At 40.0% G+C, this 23,197-nt stretch overlaps 1 protein-coding gene across 3 annotated transcripts in view; it reads right to left on the bottom strand.

The window, feature by feature from the left end:
• The window catches only part of TANC1 (tetratricopeptide repeat, ankyrin repeat and coiled-coil containing 1), a 137,881-nt gene that overhangs the window by 90,100 nt on the left and 24,584 nt on the right, over positions 1-23,197 (bottom strand). The gene's annotated exons all lie outside the window — the stretch shown is intronic.

Below are 23,197 nucleotides of genomic sequence, written 5' to 3'. Positions count from 1 at the left end.
ATGTTTTAGAACTCTTGGTGAAAAACAGGACTAAAATGCAGCCTGTATTAGGTAAGGATACTTTAAAAAATATATACTTTAGGGGGGAAGATGAGTCCAGATTCTTACCAAACATGTAACTACTTGCATCATCTGAATGAAAGTCCTGCATAGGAGTGGTCCCTGGCTGTTTTTGAACTAGTTTTGACACCCTGAGAATCTTATTTTGTTTAAATTTGGAGCTTTAAAGTGAGTACATGCTTTCTTGCCTGTTTAAAATCTTAAGAGCTGCCATTTCCAAGCCTTTTACATAGCTCAACTGAGCCAAGTTCTGCCCATTTTTTTCCAAGTAGCTTTTGCAAATCTCTTGCCTTGTTCACTTCTTCCCCCTTCAATCCACTTTAGCCTGCCCTCATTTACAACATTTCATTTTTCATTGGGCAGCAACTATGCCAGGGCTATGAGTGTTCACACTTCTCTAACCTACAGACTTTTAACAAGGTCCTGTCCTAGCTACATGTCCTGTATAAATTCTTCATATCTCTAAGTCTTTAGACCTGGGGTGGAGTGAATAGCAACACCATGGTTGCTATTCAAGACATCAAAATAAAGAGTGCTTATCGCCTCTCAGAAAGTAGAAAGACATGGGATCTAACGAAAATGTCCAAGCATTTATTAAAACTTTCGCTCTTAAGCATGTTTAATAAAATGAGTGTCTTACATGTGTGATACATTCATGAGTATTCACAGAATCTGTAGTAAAATCTGGCAAAACTTGCACCTTGGGGATACCATAGTGCAGAGGTAGACAATGTGGTGTTATGTAGAACTTGTGGACCACAACTCCCATCAGCCCCAGTCAGCATGGCAATGGTAAAAGAATGATGGGATTTGTAGTCCACAATGGCTGCAGGGCACCACACTGCAACACTGCTTTAGGAAGTTTCTTGCGCTCCCCTAAATTTGGTTTCTTCAGGCAGTATTTGGAACTTCTGGGATTGTCAACATATGGATGAAACTTAGCAATGAACTTTGAGCTCAGGGGCTCCCCCTGTTCCCCTCCTTGCATGGACAGGAAGGATGGATAATTCAATGGTAGCCAACCTGGTGCCCTCTAGATGTTGCTGAAGTACAGTTTCCATCATCCCTGAACAGAGTGTGTGCTGGCTGAGGCGAATGGAAGATGGAGGCCACAACATCTGGTGGGCACAAAATCTGCAACCATGCCATCGTTACTCAAATAATCAATTTTCTCTGAAGCCAAGATATTAAAAGTGGGTAAAACCAACATGCGGGGAGGCGAGACTGTTTTGCCACACAGAGAAGACAGCACATGGCTAAAGCTGTGCTGCCAGTGTGGTGTAGTGGTTAAGGGCAATAGACTCGTGAACTGGGTTCGCGTCTCCGCTCCTCCACATGCAGCTGCTGGGTGACCTTGGACTAGTCACACTTCTCTTGAGGTCTCTCAGCCTCACTCACCTCACAGAGTGTTTGTTGTGGGGGAGGATGGGAAAGGAGATTGTTAGCCGCTTTGAGACTCCTTAGGGTAGTGATAAAGCGGGATATCAAATCCAAACTCCTCTTCTTCTTCATAGGGAAAATATTGGGGGGTGGAAATAATGTCTAGTAAGAAGAAGAGACCTTGAACTTGAATCTCAACTAGGCTGGCATTAGTTATTTCCCACAAAACAATTCCACCCATGTGTTGCCCAGAAAAGCCAGTGAGCGAAAGGAGTAGAAAAAGGACATTCGTTCCATTATGCCTCAGGAGTCACCTATACACTTCTGATGTTAATACAGAGAAACAATATCCTAACATTACTTGTGCAGCTCAGCGATAAAAATGCATATGCATGTACCCTCTTATGGGTGTTTGCCAAACTTAGTATTCTTAATTAATGTACTTTTTGTCTTAGAATTATATGTTTGCAAACCTCATATTATATATATATTATAATTCTAAATTACAAGAGAAGACCAAATTGTTCCATGTAGTGCAGTGCATATGTTCTCTGCCCAAAGCAGCAGCAGGCTTCTTTGATGTTTTCAAAGTCCCACAGCTGTGCAAGTACTGTAAGTTCATGAGACAGCTGTGATTTACATCTCTTACATTCCAGCCAAAACTACTAGAAGCCTTCATTGTTGCTACTTCCTCTTGCAAACACTGCATTCTTAATCCCCATTGTTCTCTTTTCCATGCTCCTGAACAACATTTGAGACAGCATGGTTCTAATTTTAGGGGGAAACCCAAGGCCCTTTTCACAAGACAGCACTTTTAAGTCAGTCTTTGCATTTTCCCACATCTGTAATCTGAATACAACCCCTACAACAGCAAAAATGCATATTCTGGTTTTTGTGTTTTTTAAAGCATGTCTACCAGGTACAAAAGAACATTTAGCCTGCAATCCTAACCTCATTTACCTGGGAGTCAGTAAGCCTACTGAATTCAACAGGATTTACTTCTGAGCAGATTTGGAAAGGATTATCATGTGCAAAGGCAAAAGCGCCCTAAGTTTTACTTTTGCACTGTGTAATATGAACCCAAGGCAGTACACTGTCCTCCCTCAGAAAAGTAGATTTGCTCCTAACGATTTCCTTCATCTCTCAAACAGCATTTGCAGGTTTGAGCTGATAGAGCCTCCCGCCTCCATTACAAATTTTTCACATGCTTCCAGAGGATTTTTCAGGTATCAGGTGAACTGTACCAGTCCCAGTGTTACTCCCTGCTAGTTCAAATGGCAGACTGGAGATTAGAAGGATCAGTGTGGGTGGCACCATCCAAAACAGCGACTTGTGCAAAAATCCCGGGTAAATCTTCCCAGATGGATTTAGCATTGCATCATGAAAACCAGAAGTGAAAGGGAGCGACCGCAAGCCCTTAATCATCCAAAAGTAAACAAGGGGAAGTTTTGTGCTTTGTGGAAAAATAGCTGGACTGATGACCTCAGAACTGCAAATAATGCAGAAACCTACACAAATTGCAACCAATTGCCCTGTAAAACATTTTCCTGTTGACTTGCTGGTGTTCAGTTCTAATTTGTTTCAGCCAAAATCTGTAACAAGCTGGAACAATATATATATTAGATAGATGGTATAGATAGATAGATAGATAGATAGATAGATAGATAGATAGATAGATAGATAGATAGATGATAGATAGATAGATGATAGATAGATGATAGATAGATAGATAGATAGATAGATAGACAGACGGACGGACAGACAGACAGATAGATGGCAACTATTAGTATGCAATTGGTACAGTCAAAACCACAGGGTCTTGCCAATGAATTACATGGTATACAGAAAAGCAAAACGAAAGACTTATGGTTGTTCTTGGCTTATGAATCAGGCTGGAAGAAAAATGAAAGATTAAAGACGGCCTACAGGTTAGCTTTTTGTCTTCCAATGCTACTGATAGAAAGGAGAGGGGAAACTGCAAAGCATAAAGCAATAAAGAGACTTTATGAACATCAAAACTTCCAATAATCCTATCTGAAAAGAAATGGGATGCTAAGAGGGCATGTCCTAATGTCTGGAAAAATTGAAGCAGGAGGAGCAAACCAACTGGATCTGTAATGATATATCATGTACCGTATCAGCAGCCCTTTAAAATGCACACACAGGATATTATTTCCCATCTTTCCTTTTACTATTAATTTACCACAGGTCCAAAATTATGGGCATGATGGATGTGCTCTATTGGTAGAAAAATCTTTGGCAATAAATAGCATCTACAGTAAGGATATTTTGGAACTGAATGGGGCAGTGATTTATAGTTTAGCATGGAAATATTAACTGATCTGCTGTGAGATCAGGACATGTGGTGAATAATTAATTGGTATTCTATGCAGTGTGCACACTTGGAAGGTGACTTTGAAATAGCAGATGACAGCTCAGAACGAAGCACTTAAAAAAGAAGATGCCCAAATAAAGAAAACTTGGAGGGAGAACACATATATATAGAGAGAATTTAATATAAACAATAGGATAGTAACACCACCATTTCAAAATGCATATCATAATAAATATTTTGGTGTTTTTAAAGGAGTGTAAAATTATGCTAGGTAGAAGCTAAAAGTTAAATTAGAAAGCAGGGGTGCACTTATGGGTGCTCTGAACAACCCAAGCCCCTCTTTTCCTCTCCAGGTTTCACTTCTATCATTCATTTTCCTGCTGTGAAAAATCCTACTCCTGCCAACCCAGTGTGCTGGATGGGGCTGATGAGAGTTGTAGTTCAACAACATTTGGAGGGGAACAGGTTGGTGAAGACTGCCTTGCAACAATCCGTACTGTTAGGAAGAGAACTGTCTCTTTCAGAAATGCCAAACCTTAGAAGTGTTCCAACTAGGGCAAAGCTGCCCTCATTTCGAATAGCTCGAATACAGTGGTACCTCGGGTTAAGTACTTAATTCGTTCCGGAGGTCCGTACTTAACCTGAAACTCTTCTTAACCTGAAGACCACTTTAGCTAATGGGGCCTCCTGCTGCCGCCGCGCCGCCGGAGCATGATTTCTGTTCTTATCCTGAAGCAAAGTTCTTAACCTGAAGCACTATTTCTAGGTTAGTGGAGTGTGTAACCTGAAGCGTATGTAACCCGAGGTACCACTGTACTCCAAATTCTTAGTACAGTGGAACCTCGATTGTCGAACATTTCGGAAGTCAAACGGTCTTCTGGAACGGATTACGTTTGACAACCAAGGTTCCACTGTACCAAACTATTCCCCCATCATCATCACCCACTACCACTACTGAAAATTTCCTCTCCCCCCCCCCATAGCTAACTGCTCCCCAGAGTTTAACTATATTAGTAGTATGTTTTGTATATTTTATTGCTGTATCTACAGGCTTAGACTTTTTCACAGAATAAATAAGTGTCCTTAACACCACAAAAAAGAACTGTATTTCCCCAAACTCCTTTGCACTCTCACTCAGTTTGAAGCAATTTCTCCTACAGAGATATCCTTGGTAATTCAATCTCATGCTTCAGTTCTCAAACAGCATCAAACACATGCAACTTTATCACCAAATATAAGCAGGGACCAGGGACAAGCTGCATCCACCAGCTGATGAGCCATGGTTGTGCTGACTGCGGATATATCAGGAATACACCACAAAGGCATTTCACAACTATTTGCCATTGCAAGTTACCTTATGAGGGTCCCCCTCTTTTCCCTCCAGTCCTTGGTTTTACCTAGTTGTGGTTCAACTTGACATCCAAATAGGCAAACTATGATTAGGACTTCTAGAAAATGGCACTGACCATAGTTTGTCTATCTGAATCGCCGTGGCAAATAAAAAGCAACCAACACAAGAGAGGGGAAGATGGGAGTACAAGCCCATGGTACATTCTTGAGCCTCCAAACCATTATTTGGAGGATTAAGTTCCTATCACCTGAATTAGGCCTGTATGTACTTCACCTATTGCCAAAGGCTCCATAGTTAACTCCAAAAGGGGATAATGAGGGCAAGCATAGTTACATATATTACATATATTAGCAACCAGTATTTATCTCTCTTGATCAAAATAGGGACTTCTGCAAGTTATCTGTGCACCGTAGAATCGCGGGACTATGCTGTCACAAAGGAAGATGGAGAAAGGCATTCATCTTTAATCATATTACCCCCATACTATTTATATACAGCATTACAATATTTCCAATTTACATGTGTGCACACACACAGTCACTGCGAAGAAGTATCAGAAAAAGAATGCTTTTGAATAGAAAATTAACACAGAGAGAAAGGAGAGGCTCTTCTCCAAGACTTCTTCAGAGAGTCTTGCCTATAGGTGTTTTAGCAAATCTATAAATGTTTATAATTGATCAAATAAGGTGGCAGTCTCTCTCAAGTTGTCTTTTTAAAATAAACGCCCAACCATCATTGCAGCTCTATTTTATTAAAAATAATAAGGAAAACTTGCTAGATAAACTACTGGGTTAGGAATAGGTCTCTATCTGTCGCCAGATCAAACCGCTTATTGGATGCCTGCCTAGATATCACTTATCACTTGGCAAACCAGAGTGGGTTTAGCAGATTTAAGACTATATTCTACCACTGACAAACTGATTGATCAATGTTTCCCATTTGAACATGCATGTGTGGATATGTGGGAAGCAAGAGGAAGTCCTCACTCTATCCAATACCCTTTTCCAGTCCCATGTATGCTAGTGCAAAATGCAAAGTGGGTATACGTATGTATCTTTACAGGCCAGTGTTTGTGCATGCCTATGTGTGGGTGTGTGCATACATCTTGTCCGTGTGTGTGTGTGTGTGTGTGTGTGTGTGAGAGAGAGAGAGAGAGAGAGAGAGAGAGAGAGAGAGAGAGAGAGAAATGGGAGACTGCAGGCCCACCCCCCTCAATGTGCTCTTTTTCAATAGACAAGCATAAAAGAATTAAGGAGGCTGGGCAGTAGCAGATTTGGAAAAACCTTTCCCTTCCTATACCCTTTGCACAATTGCCATTTTTAATATTGCAATGTCCTCTCTTGCATCCCTATTTGCTCCAGCCCTTTGAAATTCAACAGCAGCAATATTTCGGGCAGAGGAGTGACCATTATATTTTATTCATGTTCTCAAAAGAACTTGGAAGAGCTGCCGCTGCCACTGGCCTCTTTTCACATTGCCTTTATCAAGAGAAAACTGGCAACAGGCCAAAACAGCAGTTAAACATTAAACATTCATACTAACCCCAGAAAAGCAGCAGTTTTACACTCCACTGGGAGAACCAGAGGGGGAAAGTAAAAAAACAAAAACAAAAAACCTGCTTTTTTCTTTTTTTAAAAAAAAGTCTGCACCCCCTACAAGACAGCTGTCTTGTGGCTTATCAAACCATTTAAAAAAAAAACAAAAAAACAAAAGCAAAAACCACCCCAAATAGGGAAAGTCTAGTGAAGTCCTGGGAAAGTATACAATAACACAGAGGGAGCATCCATAAAACTGTGTTACATACTTCTGAAATCCTCCTTACTCTGTGCCACACATGTTGCCCTTTTCAAACAACAGGCCAAATACTCATTTGGCAGAACTTTTCTACCCCATCTGGGCATCTTCTGCATCTTTCTCTGCAGCAGCCAGTCACGGCATCTACCCTCCCCATTACACTGTGACTCCAGCTAAACATCATCTGCCAATGAACGGTCTTTAATTAAAATCAGAATGATGCTTTATCAGCGTAATGATGAGAACCTACATTTTTTAAAAGTCTGGTGGCTGCTGGAGGAGTGGGGGGGGGGGAGCAAGTTGGAAACCAGCCCCCTTACAAAATAAGAAAGCACATAATCAGTACCTCCAGAGCTATTTCTCTAGACAAAGAGGTTCCAGAATTCACCATGAACGCCTGAGAGGTTCCAGAACCCACTTGAGAGGTGCGAGAGCTGCGTTCTGGTAAGTTTCATCTGGGGGGGGAGCCCTGAATACTCCCATTTAAAATTAATAATGTAAATGTAGTTTGCATGTGGATACATGACCTTCCCACCCTTCTCTTGATTTATTCTGAAAAGAAAGTGCAAGCGGGGCGGGGGGGGGGGGGAGAGGATCAGCAAAGCAAAAAAAAAAAGTGCAGAGGACTTCATTGCAAATGTCAAAGCAGTGGCCTTCAACTGGTAGTTCAGCACCCAAGGTTGGTCAAACAGAAGTACTACCACTACCATGCAAATATACAGTAAAACATCGGTAGGCAAACTAAGGCCCAGGGGCCAGATCCGGCCCAATCGCCTTTTAAATCTGACCCGCAGACAGTCCGGGAAGCAGTGTGTTTTTATATGAGTAGAATGTGTCCTTTTATTTAAAATGCGTTTCTGGGTTATGTGTGGGGCATAGGAATTCATTCATTCCCCCCCTCTCCAAAATATAGTCCAGCCCCCCACAAGGTCTGAGGGACAGTGGACCAGCCCCCTGCTGAAAAAGTTTGCTGACCCCTGTTAAGTAAAAAGATTAAGCACTTGGTTGTATGTTTAGGTTAGAAGTTGGTCCTGGATCTGAAAAGGTTAAATAAACCTGCTTTAAAGGAAATGGAAAAGCGGTAATGCACATGAAAAAGGGAGGGACAGCATAAAATGAAAAAGTTTGCTATGTAAATGGTATTAATTTTTTAACTTATGAAAGCTCAGATATATAAGCCACCCACCAGTTTTCAAAGAAGGCTAATTTGGGAAGGTTTGCAACAAGTAATGGGTTTATTTATTTATTTATTTTTATAATAATTTTTATTACATTTTTTCCAGATTACAGATAAGACAGAAAAAAGAAAAGACATAAAGAATAAAAAGAAAGAAAGAAAAACCATTTCAACAACTTATTTCAGATTTCTATCGGACTTCCAGTAATGGGTTTATTTAAATGGTAGTCAATGATGGGCTGTCCAGATTTGATTTTTTTTTTAATTTTCTAGGCTACAATTCTCATCATCCCCAACCATCAGCCATGCTGGCTGGGATTGATGGGAGTTGTAGGTACAACACTGGCCTGGTTTAATAAACCATTATCATTATCATTATCATAATCAGAACCCAGCAAGGCCTTTATCATATGCTGGTTGATGGCTACAGAGTGCCTGCCAAGGCTTTCTAAGACTGCCTGAGGAGTAAGCTTCATATGGAATCTGTCTCATTACTGAGCAGGTGTTAAGAGTGAAATATATTATTTCACTTTCCAGCACATCGTTCCCACAGTAGATATATGCCTGAAGCAGCAATTTTGAAATAGTATAGCAACAGCGATGATCTACTGAAGATAAAAATCTGCTAGAAAAGTCAACATTCAATCATAGGTTGTTTGTTTCAAGCTGAATTCTCGGGTTTATCAACATATTGTATGTTGCCTATTGCACTGTTCAAAATTCTCTGGGGGAATTTTAGGAAGAAGAACAACACTAAGAATAGTTCCACCAAAGCAGACAGGCAATATTGTTGCTCCAGACCCTTCGCCACCACACCCAAACAATTTAATTACAGTGGTACCTCGGGTTAAGTACTTACTTCGTTCTGCAGGTCTGTTCTTAACCTGAAACTGTACTTAACCTGAAGCACTACTTTAGCTAATGGGACCTCCTGCTGCCTTTGCGCTGCTGGAGCACGATTTCTGTTCTCATCCTGAAGCAAAGTTCTTAACCCGAGGTAATATTTCTCGGTTAGCGGAGTCTGTAACCTGAAGAGTATGTAACCCGAGGTACCACTGTATTGCCAGAGCTGACAGTCCCAATAAATGGGCAGATATAAATCCAAATTTGGTTCAATGCTAAATGAAACACAAGGCATCAATATTGTGTTTTCATATGTGAACCACCCTGAGACCTCCAGGTATAGGGCGGTATATAAATTCAATAAACAACAAGAAGGATATGAGTTCAAAGTGTGACTAGGTTGCAAAAGGAACAAAACACACACTATTCTTCAGAAAAGATACTGTATAAATGCTATTTCCGATTTACATGACAAATGTTTATAGGATTAATTGACAGTCTTTGCAGGTCTATTATATGTAAATTAAAATTGTTCTAAGTGGTTGTGTGTTGGAAAACATTCTTACATAGATTTTTAAATGGGTTCACAGATTAGCTCTTTTGAAATTGTTCTCAGTATTCACAATTTCTGTAATAGCAGATACTAAAAATAAGTCGTAATTCATGTCAAAGCTATTTCTTCCTAGCAGGGCTTGCATCTTTCATATTACACAACATAAAATCACGGGACAGGCAAGAGAATATTTAACTTGGCCAAAAAAAGTGGTTGAACCAGTTAGGCACATTTCAACAAATTGTTATCTAAAAACAGCATCACTTTCTGAAATGCAACACCATGTTAAGCAGCTTTATTCTACACTTAATATAGTAGAGGTCCAATATAGTAACAATCCAAGCTTTGCTCTTGCCTAAACTAGAAGTGAAGGAGTTCCACTAAGTGGGTCATATTCCAGTTTCTAAATTTTACTACAGATTTTGTTTATAGGTTTTTCTGTCTTGTTATTACTGTCTTTTGTTCTTTCTTCTATCAGGCACTATTAAGGGCTCAAACAATTGCTCCCAAACACCCTCAACCTAGTCACAGAGTCACATCAGCTTCTTAGTACAGTGGTACCTCGGGTTACCTACGCTTCAGGTTACCTACACTTCAGGTTACATACTCCACTAATCCAGAAATATTACCTCGGATTAAGAACATTGCTTCAGGATGAGAACAGAAATTATGCTCCAGCGGCGGCGGCAGCAGCAGCAGAAGGCCCCATTAGCTAAAGTGGTGCTTCAGGTTAAGAACAGTTTCAGGTTAAGAACGGACCTCCAGAATGAATTAAGTACTTAACCCGAGGTACCACTGTATTCAGAGGAGCTGATAGTGATGAAAAAGTCTTGAGCAGAAATGGCTAGTGATTTGCAATAAATATGACCTAACACAGTTAAGAATTCAGCTTCTGTCTTATTCTGTGGTAGCGGCGGCAGCAGAGAGAGATCATATTTCTCCATCACCTTTGTGTTTGCCCAATATCATGATATAGCACTTTTTTCCAGGTGGTGAAGCTTTTCTTGGACCTGATCCTGCAATACACTGGACCCTTAAAAGGGCATCATGACCAGTATGTCAAGACATTTTGAAGATATCTACAGCAGCATGTATGACATCGTTGTGACAGATGGACAGGACCAGTTCAGGCCTAATTGTAATGGGTATCTTTCAGCTTACGTTGCCTGAGGACATGGACAAACTGCCTGGAGCTCTGAGGCCTAACACCTAGCCTTTGGACTATTGCCTCTTGCTGAACTTTATTATTATTATTATTATGGTTATTGTTATTATTATTATTTTATGTGTTTTTATGTGTTATGTGTTTTTATGTGTTATGTGTTTTTATGTGTTATATATTGTGCAAGCTGCCTCAGGTGACTTTGACTCATAAAAGGAGCCCTATCAATATTTCAAATAAATATTTTCTGCAGAAGTGATTTTGGGCATCAAACCTCAGACACCTCTTTAAAAAGCTGCTTTTCTCCAAGATAGATTTTCGGCACAAGGAAGATAACAGAAATGGCATTCAGATGTATTTAGGCATCGTTTCTAGGACACGAGGCAGAACTTAAAATGCTCTCAATTTGTGGTAAAACAGTACTCATTTTCAAAGTTAAAAGCATGGTTCCACCCTCGTAGTTGGTGTGGCAATATTTTGAAGAAAGAAAGCAACCAGCAGATTACAGGGTTACGGTACCAAAGTACTAGCCACTAATAACAGACTTCCAAATTATGGGGGATCCCGATACTGAAAAACGGTCAGCTAAATAGCAAAACTTTTCAAATGATCTTGTTACACAGGCATGTTTTGCTTACTCAGCACCCACAGATTAGTTCAATCTTTCCTTCAACTCAACTGTACTCAAAACACCAAAACCCTACAGAGAGTGCTTTACAGACTGGTCATTTCCTTAAAGGATTATGGTTAGGTAATACATTAATCCAGCGCACTGCTGAAAATGATTAGTCCAAACACAAAATTATAGCCTACTCCTACTCCCAATATGATAGCAATGAACTGAATGATTATTTTAAAAACAAAAACAAAACACAAATTATTTACATAGTTGAATTAGCCGGCAGTGAATTTAAAAGTTGTGGGAGCATCAGTGATAAAGCTGGCAAGTGTATCAACATTAGAAACCTCATTCCCATGCCCCAGCCTCTAACAGTTAAGACCATATTATACCGTATTTTTCGCCCTATAGGACGCACCGGCCCATAGGACGCACCTAGGTTTTTTTTGGGGGGGGGGAATCAAGAAAAAATTTTTATTTCCCCCCCAGGTTTGCGCAGCCATCCCCAAGCTAGAAGAGGGAGACGGCGCGCTCCGTCTCCCTCTTCTGCCTTCAGGGACAGCCTCTCTAGCCTCCGTGGGGCAGCGGCTTGCCCCGCTGTCCCCCGAGCTTATGGGGCCGGCGATGGGGAGAAGCAAGCTTGCTTCTCCCCCCCGCCAGCCTTCAGATCAGGTACGGGAATAGCGGGGTGGCGGCGCTCCACCTCCCCACTATCCCCCGAGCTTGTGGGCTGCAGGCTGCTGCCCGCAAGCCTTGTGAGCCCGTGAAGCCTGGAGAGGGAGAGGGGTCGGTGCGCACCGACCCCTCTTGCTCTCCAGGCTTCAGCGAAAGCCTGCATTCGCCCCATAGGACGCACCCAGATTTCCCCTTCATTTTTGGAGGGGGGAAAGTGCGTCCTATAGGGCGAAAAATACGGTAAATACCTTGTACTGCTTGCACAAAATGTCCTGGTTTGGGTTTTCGTAGACTTTCAAAAGGAGTTCTACAGATGGTGGACAGAAACCAAAGGAATGCTTTATATGACCTACTTGAATTTGGTGCACTCTTAGGAAAATGTGTTCAGTTCCTCTTGGCAAAATAATGGGAGGTAAGAGAGGCATTTGGTGTTTCTTTTCCTTTTCATATTTTTAGGAATCCACTCCCATTTATTCCCAGCAAGTAACAGGGTAAGAAATTGAATCGTATCAGTAACTTTTAGAAGACTCTAAAAGAACACTTTGGCTGAATGTAAAACAATACAACTGGAGTGTGAAAGAGCCCCATCCATTCAAAGGCAATTCGATGTGACATCTGTTATGATGGAACTTAAAGGAAAACAGAAGAACTTGAGGACCAGAGCCCTACTTGAACTGTGAAAGGAAAGCTTGACAGAGCTTCAGGAGGAGACTGGACTAACATCAGTTGAGAAAGAGAGGCTTTTGGGGGCCAGTATGACTGCCAAAAATGTGAATTTATTTAAGGGTAACTGTGAAGGACGTTGGATTGAAGAGAAGGGGGATTGGGAAATATGGACAAATCTGAAGTTGCTATTGTTGGGCCGAGTTGTGGTGGGGATGAGGGTTACTGTGATGCTGGGGATGTTGCTTTCGTTTCAAACAGTGCAAGTTTTGGATGGGATGGCTTGTATCAGGAGGTGGCAAAGGGATGTTTTTGGAGTTGTTTGGCAGGGCAGGAAGCCTTGAGTAAAACTTAAGATATTGACGTATGCTAAAGAAGGAGGTGGACCTGCCCTGCCAGACCCCTAAACCTTGTTGTGAATCATCTGCTCTTAGTTGGCTGAGAGAATGGTTGTCTCCTGGAAGTACAGAAGTGTTGGATAATGGCAGATGAAGTTGATGGACTAGATAGAATTGGCGGAAAAGACTGGCAAGATCCGAGACCAGGGAGAAGAGTCGGTGGAAGAAGACTGGGAAAAGTTTAAAGATTATTTATAGAAATATTGTAAAATTAATGAATGTTAGAAGAACGTTGGAATGAAGTTATATGGCTTCAGTAGAAATGTTATAAGGAATTAAGTATAAATAGATTAATAGAGTATTAAAGGAAAATAAGGTCAAAATGTGTTAAGATAATTATAGGATAGAAAACAGGGGAAGATGGATAGGAATTGGAATTAAGTATAAATAGATTAATTGAGTTTTAAAGGGAAAAATATGGCTAGAATGTGTTAAGACAATTATAGGATAGAAAACAGAGGAAGATGGAAAGGAATTGCTGAAACAATTAACAGAAGTGGAATACAAAAAGGGAGGTGTGAGGAGGTCGAGGAAATAAGGGAAAGAAAGATAAGGTGTTGAAATAGAATTTTTAAATGGTTTTTGTTTTGTTCTGTTTTGTCTTGTTTGTTTCTTTTATTATGTTTGGTTTTTTTTGTTTTTTTTTACTATGTATTATATTGTACTGTATTTTTTTTCTTTTTTTTGGCTTTTTTGTAGTGTTGTGCTTAATTTGTTGGAAACTTAATAAATATTATTTTTTTAAAAAAAGTGCTGGTTTTGACCTATGGCTTTGACCTATTGACCTAAATGGCTCAGGGCTGCAATACCTCAAGGACTCCCTGCTTCCATATGAACCTACCCTTCTTCATGTGCCTTCTCCATGAGATGTCCGGAGGGTGGCAACACGAGAACGGGCCTTTTTTGCACTGGCTCCCCATTTGTGGAGTGTTCTCTCCAGGGAGGTTTGCCTGGTGCCTTCATTAAACCTTTAGGCACCAGGCAAAAAGTGCCTCTTTAACCACGCCTTTGGCTGACTGACATTCAATGCTCATTTTAAATATGGGGGGGGGGGGTTATTCAGTTGTTCCTGTTTTTATTTTGATGATGTATTCTGTGTTTTTATATCATTATTTTGTTCTGTTAGCCGCTCCGAGACCTGCAGGTATAGGGCAGTATACAAATTTAATAAATAATAAAATTTGACAAATACATGAAGTTTTATCCTTGAATGGCAGATTTTTCACAAACAAGTACTGTACAGAAGAAAAATGTGTGTCAAAAGTGGGTAACAATGGAGCGAAGAGACCTTGATACAGGAGGTCTGCAACATTTCTATGCAATACACACATGGGCTAAAGAAGTGGGCTCTACTCCACAAAAGTTTGTGCTTTCTGTTAATCTTAAAAAAGGTGCCACAATATTCTGCAGGGGTATTTTGATGCAACAGATTAAACATGGTCAACCCAACGGAATCTACCAGTTACAGACTACATTTTCCAACATAATAATCCATTTAAAGAGATGGATTTTTATCGTGCTCATTCCTCTCTTTTGCATCAACACCACAATAAAAAAGACTTTTCCTTTTATTGTCTATTACCTGATTACATAGAGGGCTCCTACATGAAAAATTTATTAGAAGAATGATGCTCTTGCTAGCTTGTCTAGACACGGCATTTACTGTAAAAAGTGGGACATGCTGTAGATACAGGAAAGAGCAAGGAAACCATATATATATATTCAAATAATGTTTTTTATTTAAAAAATAATCCTAATGGAGATGTACATGAAAAGAAAATTTTTTATTCCTTCCATCACCCTACACCACCACACTGCTAGTAGAAGCAGAAAGATAACTCCATGGACAGACAAGTGAAACTATTTGCTTTAGACTGGAATGCACATTCCACTTAACCCATCCTCCACTTACAAAAATATCTCTAAAACTACTCCAAAAGCTACTTTGAGCTTTAAAAGGACTTTCTCTGGATCCAGTACTTCTCTCTGATCAAGGCATACAAGGCCATCATACAAATTGCTAGATGTTTGTGGTATTCTCAACAACAAAGGTATAAAGATTCAGAAGTTGAACTTCTGGCATTTAAATCAGGAAGAAAAGCACACAGTACATGTATTAAAAAGCCACTTCAGAACTGTGGAACCGTGCAGCTTTTCCCAGACATTAATGGAGAGAAAGCACCAGAAGAAAGAAACTACAGACAGATAACAATAAACATTCTGGCTTTATCATGAGTGCTTGTGAACAACAAGAAAGTTCTCGTGCCTCCACTTTGCTCTTTCCTCACCATGAGCAGCCTAAACAAACCAGGATATCTTGGCTCTCCATTACACTGAAACCAGAAATAGTGGTTTGTTTCTCCCTAATAAGGCACAATTGCTAGCCCAACTTGAAGCCATGGTTTGTTCTCAGCTTGCTGACTATGGCTTTTCCAAGAAAGGGACAGAACATGGTTACCAGTTTGAAAGTAACAGAAAGCCAGGGCTTCCTGATTTATTTATCCCTTGTGCCAAGGGAAGAGCAAAACAGGCACTAGCATGCTGCTCACTCACAGTATTTAGTATTGTGTTAATTAAATCATTTATCTAGGTATTTATTATTTTAAAGAATAAATATCTATGAATATAAACCTCTATTATATATTATTTTATTAAATATACCACAATAAGCCATAATGTCTGGCATATTGTAAATATATCCTATGTCTTTAGGTCTTGGTATTAGACCTATAACAGTTACAGGCTCGGGATGCCTAAGACTGGAATATAGCTGCAGAATTATTTATCTGTTTATATTTGGTTTTTAATTTGCATTAAAATAATAATAATACAGTCGTACCTCGGTTGTCGAACACCCTGGAACTCAGACATTTTGGCTCCCAAATGATCAAAACCCGGAAGTGACTGCTCCAGTTTTCGAACATTCTTTTGGAAGCCAAACATCCGACGGGGCTTCCATGGCTTCAGATTGGCTCCTGCAGCCAATCAGAAGCTGCGATTTGGAAGTCAAACGGATTTCTGGAACAGATTCCGTTTGACTTCCAAGGTACGACTCTAATAATAATAATAATAATAATAATAATGCACTTTTGAGATGAACAAGGCAGCTTATGTCCTTCAATTTTACCCTGTGAAGAGTTGTATGTAGCTCAAAACATAGCAGGCATATAATTCTATAATAAGTTTGCCTCTACACCCCAATACTGATATTTCTTTGATCTGCATTGTTTCGAGTTTTACTGTATTAATAGACGACAACTCTCTGGTAACAGATCCACTAACAACTAAGATTTAGGACTTCTCCTGTGTTGCATGTAATCCCAGTGGCATCGCTGAAATTGAAAAATTGCTTCTAAGTCTTGACTGCTGCAGCTTCAGTCAAGCTAGAGATGAAATGGCATGAGAAGACAGGGTTTTAGGAAGTAGGGCAAGATCCAACATGCAGACTTATATACAATGAGATTTCATGGTGGAAAGGGAAGAGTTGTGTGCAGAAGATCTAGTAAGTCTGAGATGATGAAATTCAATATTTTTGAAAAACTCTTCACACAACCAGTACTATCTGAGCACCATAAGCCCCCAACACATCAACATTATTGGACTTTTAAAAGCCATCATGTATATAAAAAATAAAGATCTATTTTAAAGTACAGTAATAACAAATTGATTGCCAAGCAACTTATACTACAATAGTGTAACAATAAACTCTCCATATACTGAAATTTGAGAGGATCTACTAGACCTAGTGATTATGGAGCAAGACGTATTCAAGAGAAAAGCTGCTACCATTAGGATATAATGTGTATGGAGATTTTAGAGCTCCTTGAAATCTGATTATGCTAAGACTAGCTCACCACACCGTCTTCTCTATTTGAGCATATTAGGTCAATATGGGGAAATTGGCAAGACAGAACACAACTGGAGAGCAGGTGCTGATTTAGAATTGTTATGGATTTTGCATTAAATGGGAAAGAGATTTAAAGATATGTAAAAAAAAAAAAAGTTGAAGTGATGCAGCTCTTTTTAAAAGGGATCTCTATGTTCTTAACATTCCCCCCCCCCATAATACCTTTTCCCTGAAAACAAGTTCAGATTGAATGTATTCAAATGAATGTCACTTTTCAGAGTTTTTATTAAGGGAAGGTTGCAAAATATAGGCCAACTTACAGTTAAGGCAGTAATAATAAAAAGGAAGAAATCACAGTAGGCCTCTCTGAGTGATGCCAACTCAGATAATGTTCGGGGGGGAGGGGGGGAGAGAAAATCTGAAAGCCAGCTTCTTTCTGGCTTAACAATTGAATAACAGATGTATGTAGAAACAAACTGAACACTTGTTCATCCATCAGTAAGGCTTTAGGCAGGCTGCTCACTTATTTAAAAAAAAAAAAAGCATTAAAATGAATATCCATTTATATATCTATCCTTGACATATATAAAAGTACAAAAGTTCCCATAAGGAATGTTAAGTGTATGTATCCTACTGACATCAGGTTATGACTGACAGCTTCTCCTGTAAGGTTTCAGAATTTTCACTGTTTTTCAGTACTTGGGTCTGGAGAAGGAAATGTATGCTTGGACTGACCGCAGTGAGTACGCATTCAAACTGATCACGCTACTTCAAAACAAGGGAGAAAAGGGTGATTTATTTCTTGAACAGACTTTTAAAGGAGGGAAATATTAAAATAACCTAGGAAGATGACAGAACGCATTTAATCCACCATTTAATCAAGTCATTCATTAATTTTAAATGTATCACTACCAAGGAGCATACCAGACTTTTATCCATTCCTGTCTCTACACAAGGATGGTTGATAAGCTTATCCGAGATCCAAAATTAGTTTTCTAACATGCTGGCACAGAACAGATTCCAAGCTCCTACACCTGGCTTGCATTATAGATATGGGGGTATACTTGATTCCTTTGAGAAAACAGAACTTCAAGCGCAATTGGAGCATTAAATCAAAGAAAATTTGACCAAAAGCCTGTTTTAAGCCACTTACAGAGACCTTACAGAGACCTACCACAACCCTTTAAATGAGAGATCTTCATAAACAAATGCCATATTGTTTCTCAACTCAAAGAGTAAATTAGACAGAAAGATAGCGTGAACACGTGAACAAAATTACTTACTCTAAGCAATGAAGGATAGTTAATAAAAAGATTTGCCATGGGCTCCAAACTAATAAGCAATGCCCCTAATCAGAAAAACTATCTCCAACTAACTAGCCATCAAGGAGGCATAAATAATCTTTCATAAACTTGCAAGCTGTGACTGAAACTGCAGACTTGCAATAAATCAAATTAAATGATTCAGCTTTATATAGCCTAGTTAAGCTACTTTTAAACAAGAAAAATTCAACAGTTGAACACAATATTTTTGACCAAAGGCGTGTGCACTATATCAGTTCCCAAGGCCAAGATGGTGAAGATACCGCATTCCTGAGCATTTTGTTACACAATGAACCTCCTCTTCTAAAATGTGAAAAGAAGAAAGAACAAAATCTATTTAGAGTTTAAAATAAATGATTTAATATAGCACGGACCACAAAACCTATGTAGAGTATTTTGACCTATAATGTTTTAGTATTCTTTGCCTTGACGTTTTCTCAATTGGGGTTTTAATAAACGACAAACCTGTTTGCCTTAAACGTTTCATTCAAATCCTAACATGTCTTTATTGAAATCTTAACATGGCGAAATGGTGGGGGAGAAACTTTATACAGGCGATGGCCGTTTTGCCTGGGAGCTCTGTTCCTGCCCCCCCCCACACGCATTAGCGGGCACCCCCACACCCCTTCTTCCCACGCCACGCATCAATTGGACGCGCCTAAAATGGTCCCCGCCTGCACCATAATGTTCCCTTTCCAGGAACAGCAACAAACTAATCTGTAAACTTCTTGTGTTTCTAACTTCTTTGCTCAATACATGGGCATACCAGGCTGAACTATGGCTTGCTTGCTCTGAATCACATAAAGCCCATTGATTTTTTACTCTTCTGTCTAATGCCACTGTCCCACTTACTGTTTTTAAAAAATCACAACAGTGCAGGGATATTCAGCTTTTCTGGTAAACACCAAGATAAAAGCTTAAACAGAAGCTCTTGGCGATACCAGCCACCTGTTTCAACAACCTACTCTTGTTCTTTAGCAGCCCACTTGTCCTTTTTTTTTTTTTTTTACATATTCATGCTTTACGATGCAGTTTTAACACGGCAGCAGATATGCAACCACATTTTATCTGTTTGGAAAAAACATTTTGTTTTTAAAATGATAGTGGATGCCACAGTGCACACAATTTTCTGTGACTGGTTTCATGGTTTAATTTTTGCAACTGGCCAAACAAACTGTATTTCAGTCACAGACCAGCATAAGAGATAACATACGGATAAACTGAACACATAAGACTTAAAACAGTTAAGGGATAAAAACTACTAATTAAAAGGTGATTATATCACACATACTTAAAAAGAAACAAACAAGGACAACCAGTTAAAAGCAACTATAAGGGAGGGAGTGTGAAGGAGCACATTTTGGGCCTAGTTTGTGGCGCAAACCATCCTTCTCAGCCTTTTGGCTACGACCAAGTGCGACGAGTGCAACTGCGTTCATTAAATTTTGTTTCAGTTCTGGCTTTACAAAAGAATTATTGTGACGCAGGATGACAGGGGATAGGAAAGCATTCCCACCTACTCCAACTACACCACTGACAGTTCTAGCCTAGAACCAGTGTTTGAAACTCCCATTGTCCTAGGAGCATTTTGCGACAGGGAATTTCATTAGCGCGAGCAGTTTCTGAGCTCTGGGGCACAGTACTGTGCCTAAGATTTCAGATTAAAACTGCAGGGTGGAAGAACTCTGCTACTCTCTGAAGATTGGAGAAGAGACCCTCTTAAGAATATTAGGGGGGTGGGGAGGGGAAGGACTAGACCATGTGAAAAATGAATGTATTATTTTAGCTGCAGTTTATTCATTCATTCATGTGTTCTGGCCTATTTTTTTTAAGGCTTATTGCCATGAGGGATATCAGTTTATATCCAGCTTATCAATGCACATGATCATTCAGGCACACTCAGTCCTAATTCCTACTCTCACTCTCTCTCTCTCTCTCTCTCTGTTCCCCTTCTATTCCCCCCCTCCTGTTACATCTACTATTCAGATTCCCACCACCAGAACCAAATGAAACACTAGCTCCTCCAAAGCATATTGAATTTGGATTAGATTTACTGTTTTCAAGCCCTCCCCCATCAAGTTCAACCCCCTCCTCCCCCTGGTCTTTGCAAACTACCAGATATCCTACAATTCTTTTCTGCGAAATTTTAACCACTCCCTGACTCCCACCGCCATATTCTTCCTTATATACTTATATGCTATCTGATCTCATAAAGGTATAATGCAAATTCAGTGATACAATGCTAAAAGCTACAAAAGCGTCCAATGGGAAATTTCACAGAAACTTCCACTATTTAATTAGAAGTTTTGTGTGTGTGTGCGTGTGTGTGTGTGTGTGTGTGTGTGTGCAGTATAGGAAGGATACTTGTATGTTCTGACAACACCTTGATGTTTTTCTATTGCTAGCAATTCAACTAAAGAACCAAGAGATGCTTCTTGGGTTCTGAATGTGGTGCCATCAATAATGAATGGTGAACATGCTTAAATGGTTGGGTTTCTCGGAAAGAAAATGTGGAAATGGAACCTTGCTCCTCTTCTGCACTGTAACATCATTATTAAAGATGCAAACTATGAAGATGGGGAAGATTACCGTAATTCCAGCATAGGCTGACCTCAGGGAAAATGTTAAAGTGCATTTAATAGTTAGAAGGAGATGGCACAATTCTTCTCACACTCTGTTTTTACAGCAGTTTTGCCGATAGAGAAATGAATTTGCGTGCCTATGTTTCAACAAAGTATATGAGTGCCATATTACATTGCTGCTCTGGACAGCCATATTTCCTTCCTGGTCATCTTTGCATTACCTCTATCAAGAGTTTTCAAGGTCCTGGCTGCTTCCAGAGTCTGAAACAACAGCTGGCCAAGAACAGCAGCATTATCTGAGTTGTATGCAGTATATGGACAGTGGTGCCAGATACCTTGCTACTGGCAATCTTACTTTTTATTCACTCAGTAGTTCTGGTCCCCCTGCATCCCTTATTTCTAAGCCTTGTCCAAGTACAGGTCCCAGAAGCACTTGACAAAACAGAAGTCTCTTTGTTGGAATTGCTATAGGAATCCCAGACTTCTTAAATAAATTTTCAGGAAGGCACACACAAAATACAGGGTAAGAGAAAAATCACCAAACAGTGCAGAGCATCCCCCACCCTGAGCATATCATTTCTCTAATCTAAACAAACTTCTGGTAAAGTCAGTCTCTCTCTCTCTCTCTCTCTCTCTCTGTGTGTGTGTGTGTGTGTGTGTGTGTGTGTGTGTGTCAATGGTTTTGCACATCTGCTGTATATAGCGTGACAGCTTGACAGTCCTTCTGCTGAATTATTGCAAGGAGCAGCAGGTCTGTTTGAAGATGCCATGACAGACATCTAGACTGTTCCAGTATAAACCCCTTGTTGAATTGCCTGAATCGAAATAATCTTGTGGCACCCTGTCACTATTAATCTCTGTGCCGAATGGGTATCCCAACTAGTTGATATAGAATATTAAAGTCGGAGTTACAATGTTGTCCTCTTTGATCTTCATCAATTTAAAGTGTGTAGAAGGCAACAGAGTGGTAAACACCAAAGACGCACACAAAAGGACTGGGGTGGCAGAATCCTCAAGAAATTAATGGGGGAAATGCTTGAGCCAACAGAAATGAAGTATTGTTAATTGTAGGAAACTTTTCAAAACGAATCCAGATCCACCATATTGTTTTTGAATAGCACTGCCATTGTCAGGATTGCAGAGTAGCCCTCCATCAGTATAGTCTCTCTTCATACTGCATTCTGGGTTTCCTCAACGGGGCTTTGAAATAAGCCGAAAGGGATTTCTACACAAAAGTCTTTTTGTGCACCAGAGGGGCAGAGAGAAAGAGAGAGAAATGCAACAGCAAGCATATTCCCTCCCAAAAGATAGGAGCAAAAGGAGAACTGGTACCAATGCAGGATGTAAACTCCCACATTCATTTTGGTGAATTCACAAGTATTCTACTGTACTGTAATTTTAAGCAGTAAAACTTGTATCCCGAACATATGAAGCGCCATTCGCTGAAGCATGCTCCAGGATGTGGTCTTTGTGCGCATGATGTAGTCATTACCTTGCTGAAGCTAAGTAAGTTTGGGTCAGGTCAGTATCTGCATGGGAGAATGGCTGAGAACCCCATGTACTCTACTAGTATGAATTTCCTAATGGGGCAAAAGGCAGTACTAGATAAGTAAATATAAATCTGTGTAAAGCACTTTCATTAAAGCCAGAAGCATCTCAGAAGGTGCCCTTGGCCGAAAATTATGGAACTGGCAGTGTAACTGGCTACAAGTTCATGTCAAGGTGCTCAGTGGCAAATTGCTGAGAGAGAGAGAGAGAGAGAAGTGCTGTGCTCTTTAACCGCATATGAAAATCTCTGCTCTCTTTAACTGCATATGAAAACCTTTGCATTTAACCAAATTTGGACCTGAAAACTATGACCTCAGTAATATGTACATTATTAATATTCAGTGGGGAACTGGGGAACTAAAAAAAACAGGGGGGAGAATGACTCAGGGATACATACTGAGGACAACAGATGGGAACAGTCACTGATTAAGCCTTCTATTAAAACTAACCTCAGGTAAAATTCAGGAGGTGATAGTAAAAGCAATGCAGCAGCACTCACACTAGTCATCAACTAAACTGCATCATGTTAGCAACTCTATGTCTCCACAATGTTGGGAGTGTCTGTAATGAGGAGTGGTCATTTTATCACATGTGGTGGAAATGTGCCACTGTGAAGGAGTTCTGGGAACTGGTGTTTGCTAGGATTGTTTAAATAAGGACATCTTGATCCAAATTCAACACTAGCGTAGTTATCCTTAACTGCTGAGCCTGTTACCGAAGTGATTCATAAAGAATCTCTACGTTGGTGATGGCCAGCATGGAAGCTAGACATCACTGAAAGACCCTTGTAGGGCAAGGGCGGTTGGAGAAAGTCTGGGCTACTGCTCTGCCATAACTTCTGATTCAACATAGTAGAGTGATAAGTTCTTGGGGAGGAATGAATACTTT

Source organism: Podarcis vaucheri (genome assembly GCF_965113315.1).
Source record: "Podarcis vaucheri genome assembly, chromosome: 1".
NCBI lineage: Eukaryota > Metazoa > Chordata > Lepidosauria > Squamata > Lacertidae > Podarcis > Podarcis vaucheri.
The sequence above is the reverse complement of the archived record's forward strand: the minus strand, read 5'-3'. Positions and strand labels throughout refer to the sequence as shown.